General features: G+C 44.9%; 1 long non-coding RNA gene across 18 annotated transcripts in view; it reads right to left on the bottom strand.

Annotated features, from left to right (window-relative positions):
• LOC133258319 (uncharacterized) overlaps positions 1–12,294 on the bottom strand; it is a 594,951-nt gene that overhangs the window by 223,397 nt on the left and 359,260 nt on the right. The window contains exon 6 of one of the 18 annotated variants that reach the window (XR_009739928.1): positions 1,129–1,263. The exons of the other annotated variants lie outside the window; for them this stretch is intronic. This is a non-coding gene — a long non-coding RNA (uncharacterized LOC133258319). The remainder of the gene's footprint in view (positions 1–1,128; positions 1,264–12,294) is intronic. 18 annotated transcript variants of the gene reach the window in all.

The raw sequence follows: 12,294 nt of genomic DNA, 5'->3' as shown, positions 1-12,294 counted from the left end.
GTGTTATTGAAAGCTGCATTAAATAGATATCTAATCCACTTACTGCTAGAATCAACAGAAATTCTGCATTGCTTTTTTACTGCTACACTTTTTGCTGATGAATGGCTGCAAGTTTGCCTGTGCAAAAATGGAATCTGCATAATACATCTGCTCCCAACATAAATATGGTACTGGCTGCCGCAGCACAAGTTCTTTGGATTTCAGCATGCCTATATTCTGGAGGCCCCAAAATGATTCATTTTCCCTCTCCCCTTTTTGATCTGAACTACTGTAAAATCTTCCTTTTCAGAATGCTATGATATCATTTGCCTTTGGCTTGGCATAAAAAAGATCATAAATGAAACTGCAAAGCAGCCACTGAAATCATGTGGTGATGCTGTTTGAAGGCAAATCTCTAGATGGTACACAGCATGCTCATATTAATTAATTCTAATCACGGAAATTAAAAAGTGACCTCAACTGTGTCCTACTAGTACGAATGTTTTCTCCGCATGCAACTGTTTCCAGATGTTTCGATTTATGCTGAGAAGCACAATCGAATGAAAAAGTGCCAGTTTTCATTTAGAGACACATCAGGATGTTACCCCAAGAGAGGGGAGGGGAAAGGCATCCCTAGAGATCACCGCTGGGCCTCCACCAGTAGCGCTGGTTCCGTTAGTCCTGCCGGTGTGGGGGCCATGCTGAGGCCCAGGGGCCTTCTGTTCTGACTCCCTCTTTCTTGTGTCCTGTCTAGATTGTGAGATTACCCCACCTTCATGTCAGGTCCAGCAAGATGACAAGTCATCATTTTGAAGGATTAACTGAAGGGGCAGAATGACTGTGGGGATTAGGAAGCTGTTGTCACAGTAAAGTTGGCTCAGTATTGGAAAACAGTTTCTATATGTTTGAGGAGATTTTGAACCACTTGCCACTGAACTTCCTTTGACCATCCAGAAAAATACTTTCCCGGCCTGAGAGCTGCTTAACAAAGGATTTTGTAGCTTTGACACGAACATGGCTTTCAAGGATGGGACATCGGGACCATCAGCCACAGTCCATTATGTTCTAACAGTGAGTGTATCAGGACTCCTTGTCTATCTGAGCAGGTAAAATAATCCTCAAAAAATGTCCCCTAGCCTTGGCCCTCACCTCACAGGAACCCAGGAGATGGAGCTCTGACATTAGGGGCTCAGCTCCGTCTGTTGGTTTATGGCAGCTGACATCAACACCAGTCCTGGAGAGATATAGCTCATGGGTCTTCCTGTTCACCCTCTCTCTTGCCTGCTGTTAGGAGATAAATGGTCACTTACTCATTGAAAGAGACAAGAAATTAAATCTCTCACACAGAGTCAAGAACACACCAACTTTAGGCCTTTGTTAAATCACAGCTGCAGATGGAGAAAGGCCCCCTACCCCCACCCCCATCCCACTCCCAGTTTCTGGCTAATCAGTACGTGGCTTGGGGCTACTCTGCAGAAGAACTTGGAGTACTGTAAAGCCATGCATGCAAAATATTGATGTCGACTCTGCTCCAGGCCTTTGCTTTTTAAAGACATGCTTTCAAAACCCTAAACATTTGGAGGGAGGATGGCTGGAAACAAAGAGAGAGAAACTGCTTTGTTATGAAATCCCTTGGGATAATTCTCTGATGTACTCAGGATTCAGTTCTGGTGGGGAAGTTCCCAGAAACCCATTTTACTGAGGGTCACGTTCACTCTTTGCTGCTGAACTGCTTCAGGGGATCCAAACTAAAGCATCACGAAGAGAAGGAGGAAAAGAGAACAAGGAAATCCTCACAGCAGCAGAGCAGGCTTGGGGCGCCCACAGCCAAACCTGACCCACCAGCAGTCATCTCAGGTCCCTTAGCAACACTTCTGTACCTCTGGGACATGGCTGGATTCCCCATTCATTGACGATGAAAATGCATCCTGCAGAGACCACGAAAGGGATCCCTGGAAGTGAGCTACCTGTTCACACTTTAGCCACCTGGGCTGGGAGGAGACAGCAGGGGCTAGAATCTCATTAGACCTGCAGCCAGGGAGTGGTTTAAAGCATTATTATGTCATGAGGTTGTCAAGGTCATTGGCCAGGCTGCCTCTCTGGAATCCTGTGGTTCCTGATGACAGGTTCTTTCAACCAGGTAAGGAGCGGAGCAGTGGCCGGCAGCCTGAAGCACAAGAGCAAGCAGCCCAGCTCAGCTCAGGAAGGTGACTGCAAGCTGGGCTGAGTCGTGGGGGGCGGGGGGCGGGGGGGGGGGCGGCGGCAGTAACAACCCTTACTGTCCACTGAACTAGTGAAAAGACTATCCCCGGTGTTACCACCACTCACAGTTCTGGAAGAGTGCCTGCCTGCCCTGTCATCACCCTGACATCTGAAAGAGACACCCATCACTCCCTAAGTGCTCAGGCTGAGTTACCTATCCCTTCATTTCCAAATGGGACCCTGTATTAGTTCCCTCAGGATGTATAACAAAGTGCCACAAACTGTGTTGTCTCAAACGATGGAAATTTATCCTCTTACAGTTCTAGTGCCCAGAAGTCCAAGATTAAGGTGTTGGCAGGGCCCGGCTTCCTTCAGCACCTCTGGGAAGGACGTTTCCCGATTTCTTCACACATTTCATAACCCCCAGTGTTCCTTGATTTGCAGTGGCCTCATCTGCCTTCCTGCTATGTCTTTGTGTCTTTACATGGCATGTCTGTCTTTGTCTAAACTCCCCTCTTATAATGACACCTGCTGCTGCTGCTGCTAAGTCGCTTCAGTCGTGTCCGACTCTGTGTGCCCCCATAGACGGAAGCCCACCAGGCTCCACCGTCCCTGGGATTCTCCAGGCAAGAACACTGGAGTGGGTTGCCATTTCCTTCTCCAATGCATGAAAGTGAAAAGTGAAAGTGAAGCCGCTCAGTCGTGTCCGACTCTTCACGACCCCATGGACTGCAGCCTACCAGGCTCCTCCGTCCATGGGATTTTCCAAGCAAGAGTGCTGGAGTGGGGTGCCATTGCCTTCTCCGTATAATGACACCAGTCATATTAAATTAATTTGATTACATCTTCAAGACCCTATTTCCAAATAAGGGTCATTTACATAAACTGCCAGGTGAGGATTTCAACATATCTTTTTGAGGAACACGATTCAATCAACACAGGCCCATTCTTCACTCTGTACCAAGATGGGAACACACATGACTTTCCCGGGTTCACAGCTAGACAAACCCTGCTGCCACCAGGCAGATGGTCAACCAAATTCGAGGTGTTAAAATGGAATCTTTGAAGAAGTGAAGGCCCATTCTTCACTCTGTACCAAGATGGGAACACACATGACTTTCCCAGGTTCACAGCTAGACAAACCCTGCTGCCACCAGGCAGATGGTCAACCAAATTCGAGGTGTTAAAATGGAATCTTTGAAGAAGTGAAGGCCCATTCTTCACTCTGTACCAAGATGGGAACACACATGACTTTCCCAGGTTCACAGCTAGACAAACCCTGCTGCCACCAGGCAGATGGTCAACCAAATTCGAGGTGTTAAAATGGAATCTTTGAAGAAGTGAAGGCCCTGTGCCCTTGGAAGTTGAGGTCATCTTAGGATCCTGAGTCTGACAACGGCTTCCATGGTTGTTCCTGCCTTTTTTCCTGAAGTTCCAGAGGAGAAGATGTAGACCTTCACCTTTAAAAGTTAGCTGGGAGGGGCTGTCCTTCCTGCGACCTCAGAAAAATGGATCCTGGCTGTCTGTTGAGTGGTGTTCTTGAAGAACTCTAGACCTACTGGGCAAAGCCTTCTCAGCTTGGGAATCACTCAGTCTGCAGAACTCAGAGAAAATGTGCCTGAGACGTGCCTGCCTTAGCTCTCCCAATAGAGGCTGTTCCCTAGGACTAGCACAGCCCTTTTGCATTGTCCTCATGTCAGGACCCTGTCAGAAACTCTTCCAAAGGGTGGTATTCTTGTGCGTCGAAGCCACAGGGTGGAGATCTCACTCTCAGAAAGAGAAAAGACCCAAACACCACACCTCACCACTTGTGTGCTTTCTCTAGGATGTTCAGAGAGGGAGGCTCCGATGCTTTTCACCAGATGCTAATATTGTGTTGTCTAAAACATCACCCTTCATAACTGGATTAAGATTACTGACTTTGAAACAGTAAATTTCTTTTTGGGAGTAAGGATACGGTCAATATCAAGTGCTGTTGTTCAGTTGCTAAGTCATGTCCTGCTCTTTTGCAAAGCAACACACTGTAGCCTGCCAGGCTCCTCCATCCATGGGATTTCGCAGGCAAGATATACTGGAGTGGGTTGCCATTTCTTTCCCAAGGAGATCTTCCCGACCCAGGGATTGAACCCATTGACAGGCAGATTCTTTACCCCTGATCCACCAGGGAGGGCCAATATCAGGTGGGAAAAGGTTAATGGGCAAACAGCAGAATTGGGTGAACATACTTCTCACAGCCAAGGGAGAGAAAAAACAAAACAAAACCAAGGAGAGATTTGGTGTTCATTCCAAAATTCTTTCCCATATTTGGGGATTATTTCTCTCTCACATCTTGAAGCCAGCTTGGTCCTCAAAAATATGTGACTGTTATTTAATCACTTTCTGGGGAGTTTACATATATGATCTGACAGACCCCTAAATAGATGGTCTAGCATGGCAAGTAACTGGTCCCAGAGCCAGACAGTTGGGCTCAAGTCCACATCCTACCTTCTATCTCCTCACATGACTCTAGGCAGGCTGGCAAGTCTCTGTGCTGTGAAAAAGGAGATCTGAGCACCAACTTCCCAGAGCGATTGCAAAGACTAAAAGAAATACCCTGTAGAAACACTCAATAAATGTTAGCTCCTGTTGTTAGGTAGGCTTTCCTGGTGGCTGAGTGGTAAAGAATCTGCCTACAATGCAGGAGATGCCAGGAGATGTACGGTGGATCCCTGGAAGAGGGCATGGCAACCCACTCCAATAGTCTTGCCTGGAGAATCCCATGGACAGGGGAGCCTGGTGGGCTACAGTCCACAGGGTCGCAACAAGTCAGACATGACTGAAGATGACCGAGCACACACTGTTAAGAACTATAACTATCCCCACTTTATATAAAAGGAATCTGAGCTTCAGGAAGAATGAATTGTTTGCTCTGGTCACACAACTAACTGTGGAAGACAGGACTCAACCCTGGATTTGAAAGCTCCCCAGACCCCCACCACAGCATGACTATTGCACATGACCACCTCCCTGACAATTTGGACCAACATCACCTTTCAGGTTTCTCCTGGAAGTCCAGCACTGTCCTAGCTTCCCCTCTGGCTCAGAGCTCAGGGCTCTGCTTTGGAACTCATCTTCCCCAGCAAGCACCTCATAGTTCAGTCTAAACCCCCACCTTCAGCCAGATGCTTTCCTTGGAATCTCCTTCAGCCAGCATTGCTCTTGAATTTCTAACGCAAGAGTGGCCACACATGTCTGCTGAAACAGCAGCAGCTGATGATAGCTTAATTCCTTGTCCTTCATTCATTCAATGATAACACAGATTTTCCAGGCACTATGGGTCAGGCACCATGTTGCCACTGATGACACAACCCAAGCTCATGGCCTCAGTCCTCACAGTGTTTATGGTCTAGAAAGGAAGGAAGACATATGGGTAATTAACTCACACATAAATGTTATGGACTGAGGTACCATTTATGAACACTGAGCAGCGGGAATGCCAAGGAGGAGATGCTTTGGATGGGTCTAGATGATTGAGTCTGAATTCATAAAGAGGGTATCAGAATTGCAAAGCATCCTGGAAAAGAAGAAACAGGAAAGAGAGATGGAACAGGTCTGAACTTGAGTCACCATGGTGGTGCGGTCAGTGTGGCAAAGCTTGCTGAGCCTGAGGGAGGGTGATAGGATACAACTGGAGGTCCAAGTAGAGTCCAGAGGGAGAGTTTCTTGAAAATCTGTTGAGAAAACAGCTTAGTTTTTCTGGTGCTGAAGCTGAAGCTCCAAAACTTTGGCCATCTGATGTGAAGAGTCGACTCACTGGAAAAGATCCTGATGTTGGGAAAGATTGAGGGCAGGAGGAAAAGGGTGTGACAGAGGATGAGATGGCTGAAAGGCACTACTGACCTAAAGGACACGAGACAGTGAAGGACAGGGAAGTCTGTCATGCTGCAGTTCATGGGGTTGCAAAGAGTTGGACTGGACTTAGCAACTGAACAATAACAACTGGTTCTTAAAGTTTAACCTGCATCAGAATCCCATGAAGTGAAGTGAAGTGAAGCCGCTCAGTCGTGTCTGACTCTTTGCGACCCCATGGACTGTAGCCTACCAGGGTGCTCTGTCCATGGGATTTCCCAGGCAAGAATACTGGAGTGGGTTGCCATTTCCTTCTCCGGGAGATATTCCCGACCCAGGGATTGAATCCGGGTCTCCCACATTGTAGGCAGACGCTTTACCTTCTGAGCCACCAGGGAAGAATCCCATGAGGGATTGATAAAACACAAATTTCTGGCTTCCTTCCGAAGTTTTTGATTCAGCAAATCTGGGATGAAAGTGAAAGTGCTAGTTGCTCAGTTGTGTCCCACTCATTGCAACTCCATAGCCTGTAGCCCAACAGTCTCCTCTACTGGAGTGGGTTGCCATTCCCTTCTCCAGAGGAATCTTCTCAACCAAGGGATTGAAGTTGGGTTTCCTGCATTCCAGTAGTCATGTATGGATGTGAGAGTTGGACCATAAAGAAAGCTGAGCACTGAAGAATTGATGCTTTTGAACTGTGGTGTGGAGAAGACTCTTGAGAGTCCCTTGGACTGCAAGAAGATCAAACCAGTCCATCCTAAAGGAAATCAGTCCTGAATATTCACTGGAATGACTGATGCTGAAGCTGAAACTCCAATACTTTGGCCACCTGATGTGAAGAACTGACTCATTGGAAAAGACCCTGATGCTAGGAAAGATTGAAGGCAGGAGGAGAAGGGGTCGACAGAGGATGAGATGGTTGGATGGCATCACCAACTCAATGGACATGAGTTTGAGTGAGCTCTGGGAGTTGGTGACGGACAGGGAGGCCTGGCGTTCTGCAGTCCATGGGATCTCAAAGAGTTGGACGTGACTGAGTGACTGAACTGAACTTCCTGCATTGAAGGCAGATTCTTTACTATCTGAGCCACCAGGGAAGCCCCCAAATCTGGGATGAGGCCTGGAAATTCCCATTTCTAACATTTCCAGATCTCTGCTCTCACTAGCACCACACTTTGAAATTCCCCTGAAACGGCAAAGAAAATCTCTTGAAAAAGATACGTCATTGAGAAGTTGGGAACCAAAATTTAATGATTGATGCATACCTCTCTGATCTTGTGACTTTCTCTCTCTTTTTTTTTTCCCTAGCCTACTCACCATGCTATCGGCATTTATCTCATATAGCAGGCAAGCCTCGGTGCTCTGCACTGGTTACTCCTCTTGCCTGGCATGCCCTTCCCTCATATCCCATGCTTACTCCCTCAAGGCTTTTGGATCCTTTCTCATTGAAACATTTTCTGGAAAATGGTTTAAAATACCATGCCCCATCTCCCCAACACAGGCACACATACACACACACTGTCCCCCTAATCCAGCTTCATTTTTTCTCCATAGCATACATTACCACACTTTACACTGTATATTTTACTCACTTATTTGAATAAATGTATGTGTCTCACCCATGAAAATCTGAGCTCTATGAAGGCATGGATTCTAGTGTTATTTGTTCATTATGGGGCATCTAACAGAAAGTACTTGAAACACACAGTAAAAATACTTAATATTTCTTGAATGAATCAATCAAATTGATTTTCTCACACTCTGTTTTAAGACCAAGGCTTGCTCAGTCATTTTCTTTCTCAGGAAGGCTAGTCAAATGGCTCTATATCACTTATTAATAAAATAGGAATAATAACATCTGTTTTACCCAGATTTCAGAGTTTGAAGAAGAAAAACTGAATTATGAAAGGGCTGTGAAACACTAACTGTAATGCAAATGAAAGTTGTTTTTAATTATTTTCCAATTCCCACAAAAGAATATGACATATATGCAAAGGAGCCATTACTAGTATTTTTCAGGCATACTTGAATAGGCAGATTTCTTTGTTTCACTGTGTATTCATAAATAACTCTTTGTATGTGCCATAGAAATAGAAAAAAAATACAAAAGCTGCTAGTAGTGAGAAAAATAAATAGAAAGAAGTCAAGTGTAAGATTATTCAATTGAGTATATTTAGTTAATATATAAATAGTAATGAGTGACATTGTTACAAGGCAACTTAAGGATTGTTAATTCAATATCATCTAGCAAAGTAACAGGGAAAAGCAAATGTTCATCAATTTTATTAATATATATATAACTCAAATGTCCCTAGGCCACTCCAAACTATGGGTTCAACTGAGATCACATTGACTGAATTCACGGTCTGCTGGCCTATGTGCAGGCTCCCCTGTACAACAGGCCATCAGAACAGACTGCTCCATTTATCCCAAGATGCTGTGGGGTATATCCCTTTTGCTTATGATTATTTCAGGGTTTTCTGTAGCACCCTGCTTACTGATGTCTAGCACCCATAGCCCTTAAAGAAGGTGCCATGGGAACAGTGCTTTAGAGATTAGAGAACCATTTCTCATCACCTCAAAGTTACATACCCTACAAAGAGCCCACGGTCCTACCCAAACTGAAGCCATGTTGTGTCAGCTTCCAGAAGGATCAGGTTGGCCCCTCTCTTTAGGTCTAGCATCTAAACCCTGGGGATCTAGACCCTGAGCATCTAGACCCTAAGAAATGACAAATGAAAAGACAATAGCCTTTTTCCCTTCCTCCATGTCATGCAGTTTAAGGCAAGTCCCATAAAATGATCATTATCAGAAAGCATGCCTTCACATGACCACAAAAAGTCCTTACTGTTGCACAAGCCATAAACAGGCTATATCTTAAACTTCTTTAAAGCTTTACCTGGTGTATTAACTTCTCTCAGAAAGCAGACATGGTGTTGAAAGATAGGAAACAGGTAAATGACACTCTCCAGCTTCAGCAGAACTAGTGACAATTACACTTGAATTACGATTAGTGGAGCTACAAACAGAGCTATTTTCCAGAGCACTCCTGACTTCCCCTTTGCCCATTCTGCACTCTGGGTGAGTTTGGTCCAGAGGTGCGTATTTTCTGCTTTCTGGCAAGGGGATGGAGTGTGTGCATGCTAAGTCACTTTGGTCGTGTCCAACTCTGTGTGACCCCATGGACTGTCGCCCACCAGCCTCTTCTGTCCATGGGGATTCTCCAGGCAAGAATACTGGAGTGGGTTGTCATGCCCTCCTCCAGGGGATCTTCCCAACCCAGAGATCGAACCTGCGTCTCTTATGTCACCTGCGTTGACAGGCAGGATCTTTACCACTAGTGCCACCTGGGAAGTCCATTAGCAAGGGGACATTTGTACAATTCTTCATTGAAGTGGTAAAGAATGACTCTTAATTTTTTCACCTTTGATGGGAAATATAAACAATCAGGACAACCCTACCTTCTAGAGACGCACAATGGAGGGACCATCTCAGGTAACAGCCCTCACGACAGTGCTCCCGACGGGGGTGCTGCTCCCACTCCATTTCTCTACTGAGCAAGTGGCAATGCCTTTACTTCAGGCCAAGCACAGGGAGTCAGTGGGCTTTTGCATTTACAGTTGAGGAGTATTCCACATCTAACAAATGGATAGTATCTTCTTAGATAATAACACAACACTCTGACTTCCCTGGCAGTCTAGTACTTAAGACTTTGCCTTACAATGCAGGGGGTGTGTGTTTGGTCCCTAGTTGGGGAGCTAAGATCCTACACACCTCAAGGCCAGAAAACCCAGAAAACCTGAAACAGATGCAATATTGTAGCAAATTCAATAAAGACTTTAAAAATGGCCCCCATCAGGGCTTCCCTGGTGGCTCAGTGGTAAAGAATCTGACTACCAATGCAGGGAACACAGGATGGATATCTAATCCAAGAAGATCTCACATGCTGCAGAGCAACTAGGCCCATGCGCTACAACTACTGAGTCTGTGCTCTAGAGCCTGGGAGCCACAACCATAGAGCCCACGTGCTGCAGCTATGGAAGCCTGAGCATCCTAGAACCTGTGCTGCACAAGAGAAGCCCTGCACACCTGCACACCACAGCTAGAGAGTATCTTGTGCAGCAACGAAGACCCAGAACAGCCAAAAATCTAAATAAATAAATAAAATTATTTTTTAAATGGTCGCCATCAAAAAATTTAAACATAAACCCCCCACAACATTGTAAAGCAACTATACTCCAAATTTTTTAAAAAAGAATTTTGTTAAAAATGAAAGTGTAGTTTTCTTGTTTAAAAAAACAAAAAGCCTCATTGGAGAGATACTGAAATTCAAATGTCATAGAACTTTTCCCTTGATAAGATATACTCTTATTTCCATTTTTCTTGATTTTTCACTCTCCCCCTGAAAAACCCACATATATTTGCCTGTGAGCTGTGATCTGTACAGTGCTCATACACTGAGTATCCAATGGTGAAAAGGCCATGTGTTATTAGCCCAGCCTGGAAGTCATTACGAAATGCAGCCACAGAAGCTGGTAGAGTCAGGACAGGCACTGTGAGTTCAAGGGAGTCTCTTCTATTATACACTTAAGGAGACACAATGCCACTAGCATTATTTACCTTCACGTACAAGTTCAAAAATCTCATTATTGTTTCTTGTGAATAACTTAACAACTTCACATCTCGTAAATTTAAAAAAAATGGTAAGAAAAGAAAAGGAAATGACAGAAAATTGAAGTCATCTTCTTTCATTTCTATTTTGTGTGATATTTAAAAGCAAACTGAGGGCTTAAAGGAGATGCTACCTTGCAGACTAAAAATAACCACAAAATGGAGAAAACAGGAGTGAGGAGATAGGATGAGTGAGACCTTCATCGCCCGCAGCTTTGTCTTGCTCCAGGTTCTATTTCCCGTAACCTATTTGTTTGCTCAAAGGTCTAGCACTTTTTGTGGAGCCCAAGAATGATAAGAGGGAAATTGTCAGCAATAGTTCTGCTCAACCCCAGTCTGAAATCGGAGGTTTGAAAAAAAAATAGGGCACACATAATGGAAGCCACCTCTTGAAGGACATCAGAAAGGGGATTTTTAAAGTCATTTCTTGTCAATTTAGTTCAGTAGCTCAGTCGTGTTCCACTCTTTGCAACCCCATGAATCACAGCACGCCAGGCCTCCCTGTCCATCACCAACTCCTGGAGTCCACCCAAAACCATATCCATTGTGTCGGTGATGCCATCCAACCATCTCATCCTCTGTTGTCCCCTTCTCCTCCTGCCCTCAGTCTTTCCCAGCATCAGGGTCTTTTCAAATGAGTCAGCTCTCCACATCAAGTGGCCAAAGTATTGGAGTTTCAGCTTTAGCATCAGTCCTTCCAAAGAAATCCCAGGGCTGATCTCCTTCAGAATGGACTGGTTGGATCTCCTTGCAGTCCAAGGGACTCTCAAGAGTCTTCTCCAACACCACAGTTCAAAAGCATCAATTCTTCGGCGCTCAGCTTTCTTCCCAGTCCAACTCTCACATCCATACATGACCACTGGAAAAACCATAGCCTTGACTAGACGGACCTTTGTTGGCGAAGCAATGTTTCTGCTTTTGAATAGGCTGTCTAGGTTGGTCATAACTTTCCTTCCAAGGAACAAGCGTCTTTTATTTCATGGCTGCAATCACCATCTACAGTGATTTTGGAGCCCAGAAAAATAAAGTCAGCCTCCCCATCTATTTCCCATGAAGTGATGGGACCAGATGCCATGATCTTCATTTTCTGAATGTTGAGCTTTAAGCCAACTTTTTCACTCTCCTCTTTCACTTTCATCAAGAGGCTTTTTAGTTCCTTTTCACTTTCTGCCATAAGGGTGGTGTCATCTGCATATCTGAGGTTATTGATATTTTTCCCGGCAATCTTGATTCTAGCTTGTGCTTCTTTCAGTCCAGTGTTTCTCATGATGTACTCTGCATAGAAGTTAAATAAGCAGGGTAACAATATACAGCCTTGACGTACTCCTTTTCCTATTTGGAACCAGTCTGTTGTTTCATGTCCAGTTCTAACCGTTGCTTCCTGACCTGCATACAGGTTTCTCAAGAGGCAGGTCAGGTGGTCTGGTATTCCCATCTCTTTCAGAATTTTCCACAGTTTATTGTGATCCACACAGTCAAAGGCTTTGGCATAGTCAATAAAGCAGAAATAGATGTTTTTCTGGAACTCTCTTGCTTTTTCCATGATCCAGAGGATGCTGGCAATTTGATCTCTGGTTCCTTTGCCTTTTCTAAAACCAGCTTGAACATCTGGAA

This window comes from Bos javanicus, chromosome 12 (genome assembly GCF_032452875.1).
Source record: "Bos javanicus breed banteng chromosome 12, ARS-OSU_banteng_1.0, whole genome shotgun sequence".
Classification (NCBI taxonomy): domain Eukaryota; kingdom Metazoa; phylum Chordata; class Mammalia; order Artiodactyla; family Bovidae; genus Bos; species Bos javanicus.
Note: the sequence above shows the minus strand (reverse complement) of the source record. Positions and strands in the feature narration are given on the sequence as shown.